The sequence below is a fragment of the Ascaphus truei genome, chromosome 21, assembly GCF_040206685.1.
Source record: "Ascaphus truei isolate aAscTru1 chromosome 21, aAscTru1.hap1, whole genome shotgun sequence".
NCBI lineage: Eukaryota > Metazoa > Chordata > Amphibia > Anura > Ascaphidae > Ascaphus > Ascaphus truei.
This window is the reverse complement of record NC_134503.1, coordinates 25,844,554-25,868,079: the sequence shown is the minus strand read 5'-3', so window position 1 is coordinate 25,868,079 and position 23,526 is coordinate 25,844,554. Positions and strand designations below refer to the sequence as shown.

At 48.5% G+C, this 23,526-nt stretch overlaps 1 protein-coding gene across 2 annotated transcripts in view; it reads right to left on the bottom strand.

Moving 5' to 3' along the window:
• The window catches only part of MAPKAP1 (MAPK associated protein 1), a 172,963-nt gene extending 170,369 nt beyond the window's left edge, over positions 1–2,594 (bottom strand). Inside the window, exon 1 of one of the 2 annotated variants that reach the window (XM_075579403.1) lies at positions 2,457–2,594. The gene's annotated coding sequence lies outside the window, so the exon portion shown is untranslated. Of the gene's footprint in view, positions 1–2,427 lie in introns of both variants that reach the window. The other variant, XM_075579404.1, reaches the window with a different exon arrangement.
• Between the last annotated feature and the right edge of the window lie 20,932 nt (positions 2,595–23,526).

The following is a 23,526-nucleotide window of genomic DNA, read 5'->3' as shown; positions in this document are numbered from 1 at the left end:
GGGGGGAGAGTGATGTGAGGTGCAGGGGGGAGAGTGATGTGAGGTGCAGGGGGGAGAGTGATGTGAGGTGCAGGGGGGGAGAGTGATGTGAGGTGTAGGGGGGAGAGTGATGTGAGGTGCAGGGGGGGAGAGTGATGTGAGGTGCAGGGGGGGAGAGTGATGTGAGGTGCAGGGGGGGAGAGTGATGTGAGGTGCAGGGGGGACAGTGATGTGAGGTGCAGGGGGGAGAGTGATGTGAGGTGCAGGGGGGAGAGTGATGTGAGGTGCAGGGGGGGAGAGTGATGTGAAGTGCAGGGGGGGAGAGTGATGTGAGGTGCAGGGGGGGAGAGTGATGTGAGGTGCAGGGGGGGAGAGTGATGTGAGGTGCAGGGCGGGAGAGTGATGTGAGGTGTAGGGGGGAGAGTGATGTGAGGTGCAGGGGGGGAGAGCGATGTGAGGTGCAGGGGGGAGAGTGATGTGAGGTGCAGGGGGAGAGAGTGATGTGAGGTGCAGGGGGTAGAGTGATGTGAGGTGCAGGGGCGGAGAGTGATGTGAGGTGCAGGGGGGGAGAGTGATGTGAGGTGCAGGAGGGGAGAGTGATGTGAGGTGCAGGGGGGGAGAGTGATGTGAGGTGCGGGGGGGGGGGAGAAAGATGTGAGGTGCGGGGGGGAGAGAGATGTGAGGTGCGGGGGGATAGAGATGTGCAGGGGGGGGAAGAGTGATGGGAGGTGCAGGGGGGGAGAGTGATGAGAGGTGCAGGGGGGGAGAGTGATGAGAGGTGCAGGGGGGAGAGGGCTGTGAGGTGCAGGGGGAGAGGGATGTGAGGTGCAGGGGGGTGAGATGTGAGGTGCAAGGGGGGGTGGGATGTGTGTGGTGTGCAGGGGGTTGTGTGTTTGATGTGGAGGGGAGTATTATGTATGTGGGTGAGGGGGAAAGATGGGGGTATTAGAGATAGATGGGGAGTATCGCAAAGGTTGATAGTGAGGGGTTCTGGGGGAGATATGAGGATGATGATGAAGGGTGCTGGTGGACATATGAGGATGATGATAAGGGGTGCTGGGGGAGATATATGAGGATGATGATGATGATGATGATTTTACCCGTGCGGCCCAAATTTTTTTTCCTTGGAGCACTTCGGCCCTGCTCACTTTACGAGTTGTGCAGGCCTGCTCTAGATCAAGAGGAGGTCTAGGAGTGCCAGATATAAAATGATACTTTTACACTGCCCCACTGAGCCAAATAGTGGTATGGGATGCAAACCCAGCTCAATTCTGCTGGGTGGAAATAGAAACAAATGACACAAAGGATTGCTGCAACCAGCCTCACTGTGGCTGACAATGAAAAAATATTCAGGTCAAAGGGGACCACAACTTACCGGGATTCATAAGAGTTGCTGTGACACCGCCATGGCAACGCGGCATCAAATGACGCCACGGTGTCATGCGGAGTGACGTCACACGTCCGTCTCCATGGCAACGGGGTCACGTGACGTCGCCGACAAACAAGTTAAGGGGGCGCGAGAGCGAGGGGTTGCAGGTAGGGGGAGCACAGCTCCAGAAGTTTGCGTTCCCCTGCACTAGAGTATAACCGTAGCACAAGTAATACCAGCCACAGAACGGTATCGTCTATTCGTTTTTGAGATTATATCTATATATATATATATATATATATATATATATATATATATATATATATATATATATATATATATATAGATAGATATATATACACACACACATACACAATGAAAATATAACTTATGAGCACATTCACATCTTAGGCTGTGCTTATAGTGTCAGCGATGGCGCCGTAAAACAAATGCATTGTCGCCATCACGTGCGATTGCGCTTATAGTGCACGCGACAGCGACAAAGCGAAGGAGCGACAGTGCTATCAGAAATCTGGTAGTCAGTTATTTGATTTTTTGGCGACGGTCTACCCTTGCGGCCAATCAGGAGCTTCACGGTGCCTCTGCACCCCCCTTTTTAAGACAAGCGACGTCGCCCAAAACCAAATTACAAATCTTGCAAATGGCGACGTAATCGGTCGCGTCGCTGGCACTATAAGCGCGGCCTTAGACAGGTCTGCAACCCTGCCATTCATCATTATCACCGAGCATACAGTGCTTCCACTGCAGCAAGGGATTCTGGGAAATGACATGCAAATGGACACACGTCACCTTTTGCATGAAATCCATGTTTACAAACGTCTATTCGTTTTTTAATATTATATATACAAATATATAGTAGAATAGCATACAATGTCAGTATATAGCACACTATTAATATTATAAACATGAAATAATATCCTAAGTAAACACCACAGCACATAGTAGCAGTGTATATATATAATGGGAAGGGATACTTTGCTGCGCAGCACTGAAAGGGTTAAACATAACGCGCTGATTAAAGCTGGCCGCTCTAAATATGGCACCTATGGTACACACACCCGGGTTACTTAAAGATGGCGGCCCGCACCTTCACGTCAGGCTGTGTCCCCCGGTGCCGCCCCCTGCTCCCGGGACCCCATGTCCGGTGCCTGTCCCGGCGCTTCCCGGAACTCCGGCACCCGAGTCATCAGCCGGCGCCGGCGCGGCTCCGTGACGTCACCCTGTGCTTTTTTCTGTTGTTTAAAACAAACTTTATTAACACAGAATGTAACAGCAGCGCTGAGAAGCGAGGAGCAGCGTGACCCTCAGTATAGGGCAGTGTCACTCTCAGTATAGGGCAGTGTCACTCTCAGTATAGGGCAGTGTCACTCTCAGTATAGGGCAGTGTCACCCTCAGTATAGGGCAGTGTCACCCTCAGTATAGGGCAGTGACCCTCAGTATAGGGCAGTGTCACTCTTAGTATAGGGCAGTGTCACTCTCAGTATAGGGCAGTGTCACTCTCAGTATAGGGCAGTGTGGTCCTCAGTATAGGGCAGTGTCACGCTCAGTATAGAGCAGTGTGACCCTCAGTATAGCGCTGCGTGACCCTCCGTAGAGGGCAGCGTCACCCTTAGTATAGGGCAGTGTCACTCTCAGTATAGGGCAGTGTCACTCTCAGTATAGGGCAGTGACCCTCAGTATAGGGCAGTGTCACCCTCAGTATAGGGCAGTGTCACCCTCAGTATAGGGCAGTGTCACTCTCAGTATAGGGCAGTGTCACCCTCAGTATAGGGCAGTGACCCTCAGTATAGGGCAGTGTCACTCTTAGTATAGGGCAGTGTCACTCTCAGTATAGGGCAGTGTCACTCTCAGTATAGGGCAGTGTGGTCCTCAGTATAGGGCAGTGTCACGCTCAGTATAGAGCAGTGTGACCCTCAGTATAGCGCTGCGTGACCCTCCGTAGAGGGCAGCGTCACCCTTAGTATAGGGCAGTGTCACTCTCAGTATAGGGCAGTGTCACTCTCAGTATAGGGCAGTGACCCTCAGTATAGGGCAGTGTCACCCTCAGTATAGGGCAGTGTCACCCTCAGTATAGGGCAGTGACCCTCAGTATAGGGCAGCGTCACTCTCAGTATAGGGCAGTGTGACCCTCAGTATAGGGCAGTGTGACCCTCAGTATAGGGCAGCGTTACCGTCAGTATAGGGCAGCGTCACCCTCAGTATAGGGCACTGTCACCCTCAGTATAGGGCAGTGTCACCCTCAGTATAGGGCAGTGTCACCCTCAGTATAGGGCAGTTTGACACTCAGTATAGGGCACTGTCACCCTCAGTATAGGGCAGTGTGACCCTCTGTAGAGGGCAGTGTGACCCTCAGTATAGGGCAGTGTGACCCTCAGTATAGGGCAGTGTGACCCTCAGTATAGGGCAGTGTGACCGTCAGTATAGGGCAGTGTGACCCTCAGTATAGGGCAGTGTGACCCTCAGTATAGGGCAGGGTCACCCTCAGTATAAGGCACTGTGACCCTCAGTATCGGGCAGCGTGACCATCAGTATAGGCAGCGTGACCCTCATTACAGGCATACCCCGGTTTAAGGACACTCACTTTAAGTACACTCACGAGTAAGTACATATCGCTCAATAGGCAAACAGCAGCTCGCGCATGCGCCTGTCAGCACGTCCTGAACAGCAATACCGGCTCCCTACTTGTACCGAAGCTGTGTGCAAGCAGGGAGACTATAGAGCCTGTTACACATGCATTATTTACATTAGTTATGCACGTATATATGACGATTGCAGTACAGTTCATGCATCGATAAGTGGGAAAAAGGTAGTGCTTCACTTTAAGTACATTTTCGCTTTACATACGTGCTCCGGTCCCATTGCGTACGTTAATGCGGGGTATGCCTGTATAGGGCAGCGTGACCCTCATTATAGGGCAGCGTGACCCTCAGTATAGGGCAGCGTCACTCTCAGTATGGGGCAGCGTCACTCTCAGTATAGGGCAGCATGACCCTCAGTATAGGGCAGCGTCACCCTCAGTATAGGGCAGTGTCACCCTCAGTATAGGGTAGCGTCAGTATAGGGCAGCGTCACCCTCAGTATAGGGCAGCGTCACCCTCAGTATAGGGCAGCGTCACTCCCAGTATAGGGCAGGGTCACCCTCAGTATAGGGCACTGTCACCCTCAGTATAGGGCAGCGTCACTCTCAGTATAGGGCAGCGTCACTCTCAGTATAGGGCAGCGTCACCATCAGTATAGGGCAGCGTCACCCTCAGTGTAGGCAGCGTGACCCTCGGTATAGGGCAGTGTCACTCTCAGTATAGGGCAGCGTCACCCTCAGTATAGGGCAGCATCACTCTCAGTATAGGGCAGTGTGACCCTCAGTATACGGCAGCGTCACCCTCCGTATAGGGCAGCGTGACCCTCAGTATAGGGCAGCGTCACTCTCAGTATAGGGCAGTGTCACTCTCAGTATAGGGCAGCGTGACCCTCAGTATAGGGCAGTGTCACTCTCAGTATAGGGTAGCGTCACCCTCAGTATAGGGCAGCGTGACCCTCAGTATAGGGCAGCGTCACCATCAGTATAGGGCAGTGTCACTCTCAGTATAGGGCAGCGTCACCATCAGTATAGGGCAGCGTCACCCTCAGTATGGGGCAGTGTCACTCAGTATATGGCAGCGTGACCCTCAGTATAGGGCAGTGTCACTCTCAGTATAGGGCAGCGTCACCCTCAGTATAGGGCAGTGTCACTCTCAGTATAGGGTCGTGTGACCCTCAGTATAGGGCAGTGTCACCCTCAGTATAGGGCAGCGTCACCCTCAGTATAGGGCAGTGTGACCCTCAGTATAGGGCAGTGTCAGTATAGGGCAGTGTCAGTATAGGGCAGCGTGACCCTCAGTATAGGGCAGTGTCAGTATAGGGCAGCGTGACCCTCAGTATAGGGCAGCGTCACCCTCAGTATAGGGTCGTGTGACCCTCAGTATAGGGCAGTGTCACCCTTAGTATAGGGCAGTGTCACCCTCAGTATAGGGCAGCGTCACCCTCAGTATAGGGCAGTGTGACCCTCAGTATAGGGCAGTGTCAGTATAGGGCAGCGTCACCCTCAGTATAGGGCAGCGTCACCCTCAGTATAGAGCAGTGACCTTCAGTATAGGGCAGCGTGACCCTCAGTATAGGGCAGCGTCACCCTCAGTATAGAGCAGTGACCTTCAGTATAGGGCAGCGTGACCCTCAGTGTAGGGCAGTGTGACCCTCAGTATAGGGCAGTGACCTTCAGTATAGGGCAGCGTCACCCTCAGTGTAGGGCAGTGTGACCCTCAGTATAGGGCAGTGTGACCCTCAGTATAGGGCAGCGTGACCCTCAGTATACGGCAGCGTCACCCTCCGTATAGGGCAGCGTGACCCTCAGTATAGGGCAGCGTCACTCTTAGTATAGGGCAGTGTCACTCTCAGTATAGGGCAGCGTGACCCTCAGTATAGGGCAGTGTCACTCTCAGTATAGGGTAGCGTCACCCTCAGTATAGGGCAGCGTGACCCTCAGTATAGGGCAGCGTCACTCTCAGTATAGGGCAGCGTCACCATCAGTATAGGGCAGTGTCACTCTCAGTATAGGGCAGCGTGACCCTCAGTATAGGGCAGCGTCACCCTCAGTATAGGGCAGTGTCACCCTCAGTATGGGGCAGTGTCACTCAGTATAGGGCAGCGTGACCCTCAGTATAGGGCAGCGTCACCCTCAGTATAGGGCAGCGTCACCCTCAGTATAGGGCAGCGTCACCCTCAGTATAGGGCAGCGTCACCCTCAGTATAGGGCAGCGTCACCCTCAGTATGGGGCAGTGTCACTCAGTATAGGGCAGCGTGACCCTCAGTATAGGGCAGTGTCACTCTCAGTATAGGGCAGCGTCACCCTCAGTATAGGGCAGTGTCACTCTCAGTATAGGGCCGTGTGACCCTCAGTATAGGGCAGTGTCACCCTCAGTATAGGGCAGTGTCACCCTCAGTATAGGGCAGCGTCACCCTCAGTATAGGGCAGTGTGACCCTCAGTATAGGGCAGTGTCAGTATAGGGCAGCGTGACCCTCGGTATAGGGCAGCGTGACCCTCGGTATAGGGCAGCGTCACCCTCGGTATAGGGCAGCGTCACCCTCGGTATAGGGCAGCGTCACCCTCGGTATAGGGCAGCGTCACCCTCGGTATAGGGCAGCGTCACTCTCGGTATAGGGCAGCGTCACCCTCAGTATAGGGCAGCGTCACCCTCAGTGTAGGCAGCGTGACCCTCAGTATAGGGCAGTGTCACTCTCAGTATAGGGCAGCGTCACCCTCAGTATAGGGCAGCGTCACTCTAAGTATAGGGCAGTGTGATCCTCAGTATACAGCAGCGTCACCCTCCGTATAGGGCAGCGTGACCCTCAGTATAGGGCAGCGTCACTCTCAGTATAGGGCAGCGTGACCCTCAGTATAGGGCAGTGTCACTCTCAGTATAGGGTAGCGTCACCATCAGTATAGGGCAGCGTGACCCTCAGTATAGGGCAGCGTCACCCTCAGTATAGGGCAGCGTCACTCTCAGTATAGGGCAGCGTGACCCTCAGTATAGGGCAGCGTCACCCTCAGTATGGGGCAGTGTCACTCAGTATAGGGCAGCGTGACCCTCAGTATAGGGCAGTGTCACTCTCAGTATAGGGCAGCGTCACCCTCAGTATAGGGCAGCGTCACTCTCAGTATAGGGCCGTGTGACCCTCAGTATAGGGCAGTGTCACCCTCAGTATAGGGCAGTGTCACCCTCAGTATAGGGCAGCGTCACCCTCAGTATAGGGCAGTGTGACCCTCAGTATAGGGCAGTGTCAGTATAGGGCAGCGTGACCCTCAGTATAGGGCAGTGTCAGTATAGGGCAGCGTGACCCTCAGTATAGGGCAGCGTCACCCTCAGTATAGTGCAGTGTCACCCTCAGTATAGGGCAGTGTCACCCTCAGTATAGGGCAGTGTGACCCTCAGTATAGGGCAGTGTCAGTATAGGGCAGCGTGACCCTCAGTATAGGGCAGCGTCACCCTCAGTATAGTGCAGTGTCACCCTCAGTATAGGGCAGTGTCACCCTCAGTATAGGGCAGTGTGACCCTCAGTATAGGGCAGTGTCAGTATAGGGCAGCGTCACCCTCAGTATAGGGCAGCGTCACCCTCAGTATAGAGCAGTGACCTTCAGTATACGGCAGCGTGACCCTCAGTATAGGGCAGCGTCACCCTCAGTATAGAGCAGTGACCTTCAGTATAGGGCAGCGTGACCCTCAGTGTAGGGCAGTGTGACCCTCAGTATAGGGCAGTGACCTTCAGTATAGGGCAGCGTCACCCTCAGTGTAGGGCAGTGTCACCCTCAGTGTTGGGCAGCGTCACTCTCAGTATAAGGCAGCGTCACCCTCAGTATAGGGCAGCGTCACTCTCAGTATAGGGCAGTGTGACCCTCTGTAGAGGGCAGGGTCACCCTCAGTATAGGGTAGCATCAGTATAGGGCAGCGTCACCCTCAGTATAGGGCAGCGTCACCCTCGGTATAGGGCAGCGTGACCCTCGGTATAGGGTAGCGTCACCCTCGGTATAGGGCAGCGTCAACCTCGGTATAGGGCAGCGTGACCCTCAGTATAGGGCAGCGTCACCCTCAGTATAGGGCAGCGTCACCCTCAGTATAGGGCAGCGTCACCCTCAGTATAGGGCAGCGTCACCCTCAGTATAGGGCAGCGTCACCCACAGTATAGGGCAGTGTCACCCTCAGTATAGGGCAGCGTGACCCTCAGTATAGGGCAGCGTGACCCTCAGTATAGGATAGCGTCAGTATAGGGCAGCGTCACCCTCAGTATAGGGCAGCGTCACCCTCAGTATAGGGCAGCGTGACTCTCAGTATAGGGCAGCGTCACCCTCAGTATAGGGCAGCGTCACCCTCAGTATAGGGCAGCGTCACCCTCAGTATAGGGCAGCGTCACCCTCAGTATAGGGCAGCGTCACCCTCAGTATAGGGCAGCGTCACCCTCAGTATAGGGCAGCGTCACCCTCAGTATAGGGCAGCGTCACCCTCAGTATAGGGCAGCGTCACCCTCAGTATAGGGCAACGTCACCCTCAGTATAGGGCAGCGTGACCCTCAGTATAGGGCAGCGTCACCCTCAGTATAGGGCAGTGTGACCTTCAGTATAGGGCAGCGTCACCCTCAGTATAGGGCAGAGTGACCCTCAGTATAGGGCAGCGTCACCCTCAGTATAGGGCAGTGTCACCCTCAGTATAGGGTAGCGTCAGTATAGGGCAGCGTCACCCTCAGTATAGGGCAGCGTCACCCTCAGTATAGGGCAGTGTCACCCTCAGTATAGGGTAGCGTCAGTATAGGGCAGCGTCACCCTCAGTATAGGGCAGCGTCACCCTCAGTATAGGGCAGCGTCACCCTCAGTATAGGGCAGCGTGACTCTCAGTATAGGGTAGCGTCACCCTCAGTATAGGGCAGCGTCACCCTCAGTATAGGGCAGCGTCACCCTCAGTATAGGGCAGCGTCACCCTCAGTATAGGGCAGCGTGACCCTCAGTATAGAGCAGCATCACCCTCAGTATAGGACAGCGTCACTCCCAGTATAGGGCAGCGTCACCCTCAGTATAGGGCAGCGTCACCCTCAGTATAGGGCAGCGTCACCCTCAGTATAGGGCAGCGTCACCCTCAGTATAGGGCAGCGTGACCCTCAGTATAGGGCAGCGTGACCCTCAGTATAGGGCAGCGTCACCCTCAGTATAGGGCAGCGTGACCTTCAGTATAGGGCAGCGTCACCCTCAGTATAGGGCAGAGTGACCCTCAGTATAGGGCAGCGTGACCCTCAGTATAGGGCAGCGTGACCCTCAGTATAGAGCAGCGTGACCCTCAGTATAGGGCAGTGACCCTCAGTATAGGGCAGTGACACCCTCAATATAGGGCAGTGTCACCCTCAGTATAGGGTAGCGTCAGTATAGGGCAGCGTCACCCTCAGTATAGGGCAGCGTCACCCTCAGTATAGGGCAGCGTGACTCTCAGTATAGGGTAACGTCACCCTCAGTATAGGGCAGCGTCACCCTCAGTATAGGGCAGCGTCACCCTCAGTATAGGGCAGCGTCACCCTCAGTATAGGGCAGCGTCACCCTCAGTATAGGGCAGCGTGACCCTCAGTATAGAGCAGCATCACCCTCAGTATAGGACAGCGTCACTCCCAGTATAGGGCAGCGTCACCCTCAGTATAGGGCAGCGTCACCCTCAGTATAGGGCAGCGTCACCCTCAGTATAGGGCAGCGTCACCCTCAGTATAGGGCAGCGTGACCCTCAGTATAGGGCAGCGTGACCCTCAGTATAGGGCAGCGTCACCCTCAGTATAGGGCAGCGTGACCTTCAGTATAGGGCAGCGTCACCCTCAGTATAGGGCAGAGTGACCCTCAGTATAGGGCAGCGTGACCCTCAGTATAGGGCAGCGTGACCCTCAGTATAGAGCAGCGTGACCCTCAGTATAGGGCAGTGACCCTCAGTATAGGGCAGTGACCCTCAGTATAGGGCAGTGACACCCTCAATATAGGGCAGTGACACCCTCAGTATAGGGCAGCGTGACCCTCAGTATAGGGCAGTGTCACCTTCAGTATAGGGCAGTGTGACCCTCAGTATAGGGCAGTGTCACCCTCAGTATAGGGCAGTGTCACCCTCAGTATAGGGCAGTGTCACTCAGTATAGGGCAGTGTCACCCTCAGTTTAGGGCAGTGTCACCCTCAGTATAGGGCAGCGTGACCCTCAGTATAGGGCAGTGTCACCCTCAGTATAGGGCAGTGTCACCCTCAGTATAGGGCAGCGTCACCCTCAGTATAGGGCCCTCAGTATAGGGCAGTGACCCTTAGTATAGGGCAGTGACCCTCAGTATAGGGCAGTGACCCTCAGTATAGGGCAGTGACCCTCAGTATAGGGCAGCGTGACCCTCAGTATAGGGCAGTGTGGCTCGGTATAAGGCAGTGTCACTCTCAGTATAGAGCAGTCTTACTTACTGGGAGATTGTCTCACTCGTGATTGGGTGTCACTAACTGACATACACCGATTAGGAGTAAGTGTATCTTGTAACTATTTCTCTCACTGATGGTCTGCCTCACTCAGTGGCAGTCTGCCTCACTCACTGGCGGTCTCTCACTCAGTGGCGGTCTGTCTCACTTACTGGCAGTCTGTCTCACTCACTGGCGGTCTCTCACTCACTGGCGGTCTCTCACTCAGTGGCGGTCTGTCTCACTCACTGGCAGTCTGTCTCACTCACTGGCGGTCTCTCACTCACTGGCAGTCTGTCTCACTCACTGGCAATCTGTCTCACTCACTGGTGGTCTCTCACTCACTGGCGGTCTGCCTCAATCACTTGCAGTCTCTTTCAGTAGCAGTCTCTCACTCAGTGGCGGTCTGTCTCACTCACTGGCAGTCTGTCTCACTCACTGGTGGTCTGTCTCACTCACTGGCGGTCTCTCACTCACTGGCGGTCTGTCTCACTCACTGGCAGTCTGTCTCACTCACTGGTGGTCTCTCACTCACTGGCGGTCTGCCTCAATCACTTGCAGTCTCAGTAGCAGTCTCTCACTCAGTGGCGGTCTGTCTCACTCACTGGCAGTCTGTCTCACTCACTGGTGGTCTGTCTCATTCACTGGCAGTCTGTCTCACTCACTGGCAGTCTCTCACTCACTGGCGGTCTCTCACTCACTGGCGGTCTGTCTCACTCACTGGCAGTCTGTCTCACTCACTGGCAGTCTGTCTCACTCACTGGCGGTCTCTCACTCACTGGCGGTCTGTCTCACTCACTGGCAGTCTGTCTCACTCACTGGTGGTCTCTCACTCACTGGCGGTCTGCCTCAATCACTTGCAGTCTCTTTCAGTAGCAGTCTCTCACTCAGTGGCGGTCTGTCTCACTCACTGGCAGTCTGTCTCACTCACTGGTGGTCTGTCTCACTCACTGGCAGTTTGTCTCACTCACTGGCGGTCTCTCACTCACTGGTGGTCTCTCACTCACTGGCGGTCTGTCTCACTCACTGGAAGTCTGTCTCACTCACTGGCGGTCTCTCACTGGTGGTCTGTCTCACTCACTGGCGGTCTCTCACTCACTGGCAGTCGGTCTCACTCACTGGCGGTCTCTCACTCACTGGCGGTCTGTCTCACTCACTGGCGGTCTCTCACTCACTGGCGGTCTCTCACTCACTGGCGGTCTGTCTCAATCACTTGCAGTCTCTATCAGTAGCAGTCTCTGATTCAGTGGCGGACTGTCTCACTGACTAGCGGTCCGTCTGTCTCACTCACTGGCGGTCTCTCACACTCACTGGTGGTCTCACACTCACTGGCGGTCTCTCACACTCACTGGCGGTCTCTCACACTCACTGGCGGTCTCTCACACTCACTGGCGGTCTCTCACTCTCACTGGTGGTCCGTCTCTCACTCACTGGCGGTCTCTCACACTCACTGGAAGATTAACTTCCTGAGGGATGGAAGTTAAATGATCAGCGTGGTATTTCTTGGCGTTATTTTGCGCGTCTCGCGCGTTACAGACCTATTTCGGGATCTGAATTTGAGTTGCGTCACGTGTTCCTATTATATTCTTAAATCCTTGATGCAAATGACTCGGCCATCGTTAGCCAAAAAGTTCCAACACGAAGAAAATAAAAACGGATTCATTTTACGCAAATACGTTACATTTTCACTTTAAAGTGGATGGAATAAAACCAAATACGTTGTTTAAAAATGCCTTTTTTTTTTTGCCCAAGTGGGACTGACCCTTTAAAATTGCTATTGCCAGCTAACCATTTTTAATAAGTTCTCAGGCACTTAGATAGATTTTTACATGGTAAGCGCTGAAAACCAAATTGCATAAATTTCTGGATATATTAAATGGCACCTCATAAATATGCTGACTGGCTTGTAGCTTGGACCCATTAAAACGCCAAGTAACCAGAGACATCATTTAAGAAACAGACGGGGGGGGGCGGGGGGGGGGTGTATTTTCAGAGGTTAACGCGTGATATTCGAACCATCGTGCAATGCCTGGCCGCGCCGCTCTGGCGGGGGCAGGGTTAATGGGCGTGGCCATGCGATGCGGTCACAATCCCCGAATAACACTTTTACGGCCTCGGATAACGAGAGTTGATGCAAGTTTCTGAATCATTTTTTTTTTTTTTTTTAATACTAATTTATTTTAATTCACTCTGTAATTAATTCACTAACATTTTATAATGATCGTATCGACTTAATTTGTTATGGAATTCGTCTGCAATATTTTCACATAAATAAAATACTTAGTAGTTTATATGTTTATTAAGTGTGTGTGTGTGTGTGTGTGTGTGTGTGTGTGTGTGTGTGTGTGTGTGTGTGTGTGTGTGTGTGTGTGTGTGTGTGTGTGTGTGTGTGTGTGTGTGTGTATATATATATATATATATATATTTATTTATTTTTTAAATTGTGTTAATGTTTCTTTTTATTGCATAACACTGTTCTCCAGTTTTTCATTTTTGCAAATGCCAATAATTTGCTGTATTTAAGGGGTAGCTTAGGTCAGGGGGGCGCAGACTTTTCAGCCTGCCCCCCCTGCTCGCACCCCCCCCCCTTATTCGGTTCAGTTGTCAAATGCCCGCGGGTTGCCATGGCGATGCGTCGCTGGAAGCCAAGGTAAGAGAAGTTACAGAGGCCTCGCGCGATCCCCGGCATTTAATTTCCATTCCTTCGGGGAAGCCTGAGGCCTCTGTAACTGCGGCGCCCCAGAAAATCTTGCGCCCCCCACTTTGCGCAGCCCTGGCTTAGGTGAACACTCCATTGGCTCGAATTCTTCACAATTAGAGTGTGAGCTCTTCAGGGCAGGGACTACGCATGCCGGCAACATTCTCCGTACAGCGCTGCGTACGCTGTCCGCGGGCGCAATAATAGCCGGATATATTAATAGAAAATATTTTAATGTTGAACAAACTTATAGTTTTAAGAAAAGGGTGTTCGGGTTTTGTTGTTTCTCTAAATACAGAATCAATTATTATCAATAAATAGATTTGTTGCTATCTCCTTGCGTATAAGGGGTGCTATATCAGGGCAAAGGTGGGCAAAGGTGGCATAGCGCTGGGTCACAGTATCAGCACCAGCTGTGGCAAAGGAACATTTCCCATTGAAACCATTGGGTTTTTTGCTTTGATTCATTTTGGAGAAATAGTAAGCCCTAGAATTAGACTACTTCTGTCTGTATACATGGGGCAAATCATTGTATTGTATTGTATGTCTTTATTTATATAGCGCCATTAATGTACATAGCGCTTCACAGCAGTAATACATGTCATATAAATAACAGGTCATGGGAATAAGTGCTTCAGACATAAATCATAAACATAAATCATAAATCATGATCTAAAGGGGCGATCCAAGCGCCACTAAAAAAAGTCGTCTTTTTTTCCGTGTTGATATTCGCAGCCTGTGATTACCTTCATCGCAAACTAATTACCTAAGCTGCAGATCAATTGGTTCTCCCCTGATGGATCAGCAAAGATCCTGCTTCCCGGGGTTCACTAAATGGCCGCCTTTCCGTTTCAATCAATCCTTCAGCAGCTACAATGTATTTTTATATTACCAAGGTAACATTGTCTATTGTTACAGTTTGCAGCTCAAGCTGCTGGGAACATTGGCAACAAATGATCAAACAGGAAAGTGTTGCAAAGATCTTGCACTGCTGGGGAGGTGGGATTAAACCTGCTATAGAAATCAAAGGATGCTCAGTATATTAAAACTCATTAAAAATGTAATTACGGGTTGAATTAGTTTTATTTGTATTAATATCTAATATTACAGAACTGATTTATTTTAAACAAACCCACAAATGTAGGATATTGCTGGGATTGCTCCTTTAATAGGTCTTGACATCAAAAATAGGTACAGTCAGAGTAGACCGACTCCATCTTTTTTTTGCGCATAGCTCCGGCTGGATGCTATTGCCGCCTTAATATTAATAATGGCGCCCACTTTTCATCATTGCCATGAAATCTGGCGCTGGGGTTGGTTTTTTTGTGTACGGGTGTGTGCTTGTGTTAACTTCTGCTTTAATAGCAGCGGCAGTGACGTGAGACACAGCCCTGCAGGAACATTTTCTCTCCAGCCCTAAATTAACAGGAGGAACATCACGGATATCTCTTGCCTGTAATCCTCTGGAGACTTTCACTAAACAAAGGCGCACTCTGCTTTGCTCTGGCGTTGATTCCTGCTTAGCAGAATATGTTGCATTGTCGGGGGACGTGTTCAACCATGCAAACCTGTTTTACGATCTGCTTAATAGCTGCAGAAAGACTCCACCGAATATACGTGCGTTTGTTTTTTCCTCCTGGGCGTAAAGCAACATTGGTGACGGCCGGCCGCCATGTTTAGCGCGTCCCACCTTTGATTTTGCACCATGTTCCGGAAACATTGATGTTATTTTTATTATAAAGGGATAATAATGGTTGGGGCTGGGACTGACTCGTGGGGCTGGGACTGACTCGTGGGGCCCGGGACGCCAACCCCAGCAGACCCCCCCTGTTGGCGGGCCTGGCTGGGAGTGGCAAGGAAAGAAACAGCGAGAGAGACCCCAAAGGTGATATAGAGGGCAGGAAGAAAGAATGAAGGAGTATTGGGGGGGATCAGAGATTGGGGGGTTCAGTGACGATTCTTCAGCAATACATACTGTCATTTAAGGAGAGTATTTTTTTTGTGTACCCCTGAGTACTTCAGTGAGTGTTTGGGAACGGTTACATGGAGGAATAATAGGAGATAAAGGAGATCTTTTGCACACAATTTCTGTGTTGTGGGCAGCGTGGCATTATCTGAGTCTGAAATCCGCAAGAGAGGGTGAGCCTGTAAAATAAAAGCTGTACCTTTTAATGACTGACGGTGATTTCAAGACAATTGCAAGCTCTTGGGACCACTAAAGCCCCTTCATGAGGCTGGGGTTATAGCAGACGTTAAATGGCGTCATTACCTTTGAAACAGCGCGTGGATTAATTACAGATGCGCATGTGAAGTTGTGTTGTACAAATGGCTAATAACGGTTGAGGCTGGACCATAGGAAGCAGAATAAATGCTGGAGGTTAGTAATAATAGCTTTTCCTGGTATAGTGCTGTCAGTGTGCACAGTGCTGTACAGAGAGATTTTGTAGGTACAAGTCCTTGTCCTGGAGAGCTTACAATCTATTTTTTGGGTGTCTGAGGCACCGGGAGTTAAAGTGACTTGCCCAAGATCAGCAGGTTCCCCAGCTTCACATTCAGTGTCATTGTTCCCAGTCAGTGCCTTTACTCGCCGGGCCTTTACTCACCGGGCCTTTACTCACCGGGCCTTTACTCATTGAGCCTTTACTCACTGGGCCTTCACTCACTGGGCCTTTACTCACTGAGCCATTACTCCCCGAGACTTTACTCCCCGAGACTTTACTCGCTGTGTCTTTACTCGATGAGCCTTTACTCGCCGAGCCTTTACTCCCTGAGACTTTATTCCCTGAGCCTTTACCCGCCGGGCCTTTACTCGCCGAGCCTTTACTCACTGTGCCTTTACTCGCTGGGCCAGTACTCGCTAGGCCATTACTCACCGAGCCTTTACTCGCCATGCCATTACTCGCCGAGCCTTTACTCGCCGAGCATTTACTCGCCGAGCATTTACTCGCCGAGCCTTTACTCGCCGAGCATTTACTCGCCGGGCCTTTACTCGCCATGCCATTACTCGCCGAGACTTTACCCGCCGAGCCATTACTCGCCGGGCCTTTACTCGCCAATCCTCTACTAGCCGAGCCTTCACTCGCCGGCCTTTACTCGTCGACCCTTTATTCGCCGAGCCTTTACTCGCTTTGTCTTTATTCGCCGAGCCTTTACTCGCTTTGTCTTTATTCGCCGAGCCTTTACTCGCTTTGTCTTTATTCGCCGACCCTTTACTCGTTTTGTCTTTATTCGCCGAGCCTTTACTCGCTTTGTCTTTATTCACCGAGCCTTTACTCGCTTTGTCTGTATTCGCCGAGCCTTTACTCGCTTTGTCTTTATTCGCTTTGTCTTTATTCGCTTTGTCTTTACTCGCCGAGCCTTTACTCGCTTTGTCTTTATTCGCCGAGCCTTGACTCGCTTTGTCTTTATTCGCCGGGCCTTTACTCGCTTTGTCTTTATTCGCCGAGCCTTTACTCGCTTTGTCTTTATTCGCCGAGCCTTTACTCGCTTTGTCTTTATTCGCCGAGCCTTTACTCGCTTTGTCTTTATTCGCCGAGCCTTTACTCGCTTTGTCTTTATTCGCCGAGCCTTTACTCGCTTTGTCTTTATTCGCCGGGCCTTTACTCACTTTGTCTTTATTCGCCGAGCCTTTACTCGCTTTGTCTTTATTCGCCGAGCCTTTACTCGCTTTGTCTTTATTCGCCGAGCCTTTACTCGCTTTGTCTTTATTCGCCGGGCCTTTACTCGCTTTGTCTTTATTCGCCGAGCCTTTACTCGCTTTGTCTTTATTCGCCGGGCCTTTACTCGCTTTGTCTTTATTCGCCGAGCCTTTACTCGCTTTGTCTTTATTCGCCGAGCCTTTACTCGCTTTGTCTTTATTCGCCGAGCCTTTACTCGCTTTGTCTTTATTCGCTGAGCCTTTACTCGCTTTGTCTTTATTCGCCGAGCCTTTATTCGCTTTGTCTTTATTCGCCGAGCCTTTATTCGCTTTGTCTTTATTCGCCGAGCCTTTACTCGCTTTGTCTTTACTCGCCGAGCCTTTACTCGCCGAGCCTTTACTCGCCGAGCCTTTACTCGCTTTGTCTATACTCGCCGAGCCTTTACTCGCCGGGCCTTTACTCGCCGAGCCTTTACTCGCCGGGCCTTTACTCGCCGAGCCTTTATTCGCCGAGCCTTTACTCGCTTTGTCTTTATTCGCCGAGCCTTTACTCGCTAAGCCTTTACTCGCTTTGTCTTTACTCGCCGGGCCTTTACTTGCTTTGTCTTTACTCGCCGAGCCTTCACTCGCCGAGCCTTTACTCGCTTTGTCTTTACTCGCCGAGCCTTTACTCGCTTTGTCTATACTCGCCGAGCCTTTACTCGCCGGGCCTTTACTCGCCGAGCCTTTACTCGCCGAGCCTTTACTCGCCGAGCCTTTACTCGCTTTGTCTATACTCGCCGAGCCTTTACTCGCTTTGTCTATACTCGCCGAGCCTTTACTCGCCAGGCCTTTACTCGCCGAGCCTTTACTCGCTTTGTCTATACTCGCCGAGCCTTTACTCGCTTTGTCTTTACTCGCCGAGCCTTTACTCGCTTTGTCTTTATTCGCCGAGCCTTTACTCGCTTTGTCTTTACTCGCCGGGCCTTTACTCGCCGAGCCTTTACTCGCTGTGTCTTTACTCGCCGAGCCTTTACTCGCCGTGTCTTTATTCGCCGTGCCTTTACTCGCCGTGCCTTTACTCGCCGAGCCTTCACTCGCCGAGCCTTCACTCGCCGGGCCTTTACTCGCCGGGCCTTTACTCGCCGGGCCTTTACTCGCCGAGCCTTTACTCGCCGAGCCTTTACTCGCCGAGCCTTTACTCGCCGAGCCTTTACTCGCCGAGCCTTTACTCGCTTTGTCTATACTCGCCGAGCCTTTACTCGCTGTGTCTTTATTCGCAGGGCCTTTACTCGCTGAACAGCTGTCCCTGTAGCTGTTTCTCCAAGCCAGGGAACACTTTATACCCATTCATGAGAATAAAGCCGCCTAGTTCTCCAGCGCTGGGTCAGCTTCACATCATATTAAATAAGGTCCTTAGGGGTAAAAAATCTATAAAGTTGGAAGCGGTCATTTGGGGCCTTTTTCTGTTGTACCCCCGCTCCGGACTATATAGAAAGCAGGTTAGAGGAGTTTGTGAGTAGTAATGTATACTGTAACTGGTCAGCATATACATTGTATAGGTAGAGGGTGGATGTTTATTTCTATAGGTGCATATAATGTATGTGAAATTACACAAAACTGGAATGTCTGCTCAGAGCAGTGTCCAGGGTGTCCGATATCAGTCTGTCCACGTTCTTCGGACTGTTCCCCTTCAGAATTGGTGAGGTTCAACTGTTATTATATGTAATATTTAAATATTAGGGGGGGGGGGGAAGTGATTAACTTGGTAAATACAATTGGCAGTGTTAGGCTTCCTGGCACATCTCTCCTGGGAACATCACAATAGTATTTCAATTAATTCGAATCCAGGTGAATAAAGCAAAGAGCCGGTGTGAACGTTACACCGAGTAAGATCTGGGATATAGTCAGTATTTACAAGGAAACATGGACACAGAAAAGCTTTCCTCGCCCTCTCTCACTCCTAAACCTTTCTTTGTAAGAACATTAAGTCTTTAGAAGTAGTTACATAGATGGTTATATTGTTGCATTGTTACATAGCTATATAGTTACATAGTTATATAGTTGCAGTTATATAGTTATATCATAACTATGTAACTCTTTATCTATGCAACTATGTATAGTTACATAGTTACATAAATATATAGTTACATAGTAGATGAGGTTGAAAAAAGACGTACGTCCATCAAGTTCAACCTATGCTAAATTTAGACGACAGATCCTATATCTATACTTACAGTATATTGATCCACAGGAAGGCAAACAGAAAACCCCAGTGACACATTATTTAATGATATCTCATAAGGGGGAAAATAAATTCCTTCCTGACTCCAAGAATTGGCAATCGGATTATTCCCTGGATCAACATCCTTCCCATGTATACTTATTTGGTATATCCCTGTATACCTTTCTTTTCTAAAAAGATGTCCAACCTTTTGAAGAGATCTATTGTATCTGCCATCACAGTCTCCATGGGTAATGCGTTCAATATTAGAGTCCAAGTTAGATCTTACCTATATTATTTAAAAACATATATACACACGCATATACTGTATATATATATATATATATATATGTGTGTGTGTGTGCGTATACTGTATGTGTGTATATATATATATATATATATATATATATATATATATAATATATATATATTTATGTGTGTATATATTAAAAAAAAAACCTAATTATTCACACAGATGAACACTGTACCTATGGCACTGACATTGTCCGCAATTGGCAGACAAAATGTGAATACAAACCAAATAACAGAATATATATTTGATAAACTAGAACTTTATTGCAAAATTAGCAGGATGAGCTACAATGTTCAATGGTGGCTGCATTATTTATTTGGCCGGTATTGCAGCATTAAAAGTAGCAATTTTCGATTCTGCTGCATAATTAGAAGAATGTCTGTAATTTAAAAGGATTATCCCAGAATTACTTCCAAAGCGCAAGCATTAAAAAGTACTTTAACATACGGCAGTGTTACTTTCCTTAGCATGTAAGAGAGGACGGAACCTCGTGTGTCCTAGGGGGACAGCCAAAGGCAAAAGGTGATCCCCCCATCACTGTAATCTGTTCCGAGACAGGATGTTACATACTGTACCGCCATATGAACTCCAAATCCTGGGAATATAAACTGCAATCATATCTCACCGTGCTTTGGAAAAAATGAGACATTGGAATTATTATCCCTTCATTTTTCCATTTTGAAAAAGGATTTCTTGCTCTTGGGAAATGTGAATTTAAATAACAAAAAAATAGACCTGAATATCTGTCTCCTAACTATTAGGATATTCCGACGTGGGGTTGTACTTTTCTGAATTTGATTGCAGACGTTTGGAAAGGGATTTTGATCTCCATTTAAAAATGACATCAGTAACAAGAAATGATCATATTGGGTTTGCAGTGAACTTTGTATGAAATGAAAGATGCAGATCCAGGACTGTCAGAGCCTGTCCCTGATACTCCACCATCAGGAGATCTGCCTACATTACATACAGTATACACACGGGACTGTCAGAGCCTGTCCCTGATACTCCGCCATCAGGAGATCTGCCTACATTACATACAGTATACACACGTTATATTATCTGCCCTGTCATTGAATTAAAATTAGTGATAAATGACACATTGCATTTTCCCTCATTCTCTTGTAAGCTCTTTATTTTTTGGCAATAGCATTGTTCTTCTTTCTATTTTCCTCACTTTTTCCAGGTCATTATTTAGTTTATCAAGATGATAGCCCGTTTCCACAAATCTCAAGGTTAATTTATTGGCCTGTTCTTCAAAATCTATATCTGTATTACAATTTTTCCTCAGTCTATAGTATTGGCCACTGGGTATATTTTTTATCCACGTTTTTTTGTGGTTACTGGTGGCTAGGAGGAGATTATTTGAATCAACTTCTTTAAAGTATGTTCTCGTCACTAACCTCCCTTCATCTGACACAACCAGGCTAAGATCTAGAAAATGTATTTCTTTCTGGTGGTCTACATGCGTGAAGGTTAAGTTCCTATCATTGTTGTTTAAATACTTTATAAAGTGGCCAACTGAGCACTGGTCGCCGTCCCATATACACAGAATATCGTCTATGAAACGACGCCATACAATAATATTGTTTCTGAAGGGGTTATGATTGTATATAAAATCATTTTCCCATCCTTTTTCTGCAGGTTTGCGGAACTGCGATGGGCACGAGGTTTGCCCCCAGTTTCGCAAACCTGTATATGGGAGGATGGGAAAATGATTTTATATACAATCATAACCCCTTCAGAAACAATATTATTGTATGGCGTCGTTTCATAGACGATATTCTGTGTATATGGGACGGCGACCAGTGCTCAGTTGGCCACTTTATAAAGTATTTAAACAACAATGATAGGAACGTAACCTTCACGCATGTAGACCACCAGAAAGAAATACATTTTCTAGATCTTAGCCTGGTTGTGTCAGATGAAGGGAGGTTAGTGACGAGAACATATTTTAAAGAAGTTGATTCAAATAATCTCCTCCTAGCCACCAGTAACCACAAAAAAACGTGGATAAAAAATATACCCAGTGGCCAATACTATAGACTGAGGAAAAATTGTAATACAGATATAGATTTTGAAGAACAGGCCAATAAATTAACCTTGAGATTTGTGGAAAGGGGCTATCATCTTGATAAACTAAATAATGACCTGGAAAAAGTGAGGAAAATAGAAAGAAGAACAATGCTATTGCCAAAAAATAAAAAAATAAAGAGCTTACAAGAGAATGAGGGAAAATGCAATGTGTCATTTATCACTAATTTTAATTCAATGACAGGGCAGATTGAGAGAATAATAAAAAAAACATTGGTCTATTCTCTCAAATGACTCGCTACTGAGTGCTCATATTTCAAAGTTCCCGAAATTTATATATAGAAAGGCAAAAAATTTAAAGAACACACTATCCCCAAGTGATATAAAGCCCAAAGAACATCAAAATAAGGATAAAAAATGGTTGAACAATAAACCAATTGGGAACTTTAAATGTGGGAAGTGCTCAGTATGCAAGCATTTGCATCCTGATAAGAAGACATTCATGTGTAAAAATGGAATAAATCACGACATAAAAGATTTTATTTATTGTAACACAGACCATGTAGTATATTTAATAGAGTGTCCGTGTGGCCTATTATATGTGGGACGTACTAAACGCCCATTAAAAGTTCGCATTCAAGAACATCTGCGTAACATGAGAATAGGGTTTATGAAGCATAGCCTGTCGAAACATTATGCACTATGTCACAATAGTGACCCCTCCTCCCTTCTATTCAAGGGTATCAAATATATGCCAAGGAATAGAAGAGGGGGAGATAGAGTCAAAGAACTATCTAGACAGGAGACCTTCTGGATACATAAACTTGATACTTTGCATCCAGGAGGTCTAAATGAGGATATAGATATTTGGTCTCTATATTGATTTGTCCTCATGAGATTTATGCCTGACTATATTATTATAATTTTTTTTATCAGTTTCAATTATATATCTTTTAATATTTTAACTTTTGCCTCTTTGTCCTTTTAAATTTGTGCAAGGCATATATCATCCTTTGTTTATGTATGCCAAAATATAGCATGCATTTTTTTAGCATGTTTTATTGTAGTTTTAATTAGAATTTCTACAAGTCCATATTAGTCTATTTTTCGTGCTTTTCCTTCGAGAAAGGTGATATGATAGGAGGTTATATGCGCCACCAATATGCTGCTAAATACCTTTTCTATGCATTAATATTCCTCTCTTTGGTTTTAGAATCACCTATCGCGTTTTAATACTGTTTATATACATTTGTGTCCCTGTATTTGCCTGTTAATAAAGTTTATTTTGTTTTTGTTATGTTGTCAATGACAACAGATTGGGCGTGCAGTCCGGGTACTTTGACTCCTCCCCGCCATTCTCTCATTGGTGGATTAATTAACCGATTGGACCAATGGGGTCATGGCGTGGGGTATTTAAAACCCAAGTAATTTCATTTATATTTATTCCCTGATGAAGAAAACTTCGGTTTTCGAAACGCGTTGGAAGAGTTTAGAGCAGTATTATTCCTAACTTCACTGCCTTATTACGACGAGCATACCCAGTGTAACCGGCGCCAGTATCGGCGAGAAACCCCGCGGTGACGTCACCAACCCGGAAGCGTTCCAACGGAGGGGTGTGAGAGAGGATCTCAGCTGGTGTGGAGCTTCGTCTAATGCAGCGATCGAGGACAGAGCTGCAAACGTGTTGATTCACTCTTGGGAGCAAGGACTAACAAAGACTTCCCACTTACCTGACCAGGAACCGGTGTGAAAGGAACCAGCCTCCATCCTTATGTGAGGACATCTGATCCGGCTTCCACGTGGTGTTGGGTAACATTATCCCAAAATTGCCTGTTTATTATTACTCTGATGTACGCTTAATACTCACCTTTAATATTCTTTGTCAATATAATTTTTAATGCACTATGAGCGTCGTGCGCTGTGTTTTTTGTGTCTTTTCCTGTCCCTGATACTCCGCCATCAGGAGATCTGCCTACATTACATACAGTATACACACGGGACTGTCAGAGCCTGTCCCTGATACTCCGCCATCAGGAGATCTGCCTACATTACATACAGTATACGCACGGGACTGTCAGAGCCTGTCCCTGATACTCCGCCATCAGGAGATCTGCCTACATTACATACAGTATACACACGGGACTGTCAGAGCCTGTCCCTGATACTCCGCCATCAGGAGATCTGCCTACATTACATACAGTATACACACGGGACTGTCAGAGCCTGTCCCTGATACTCAGCCATCAGGAGATCTGCCTACATTACATACAGTATACACACGGGACT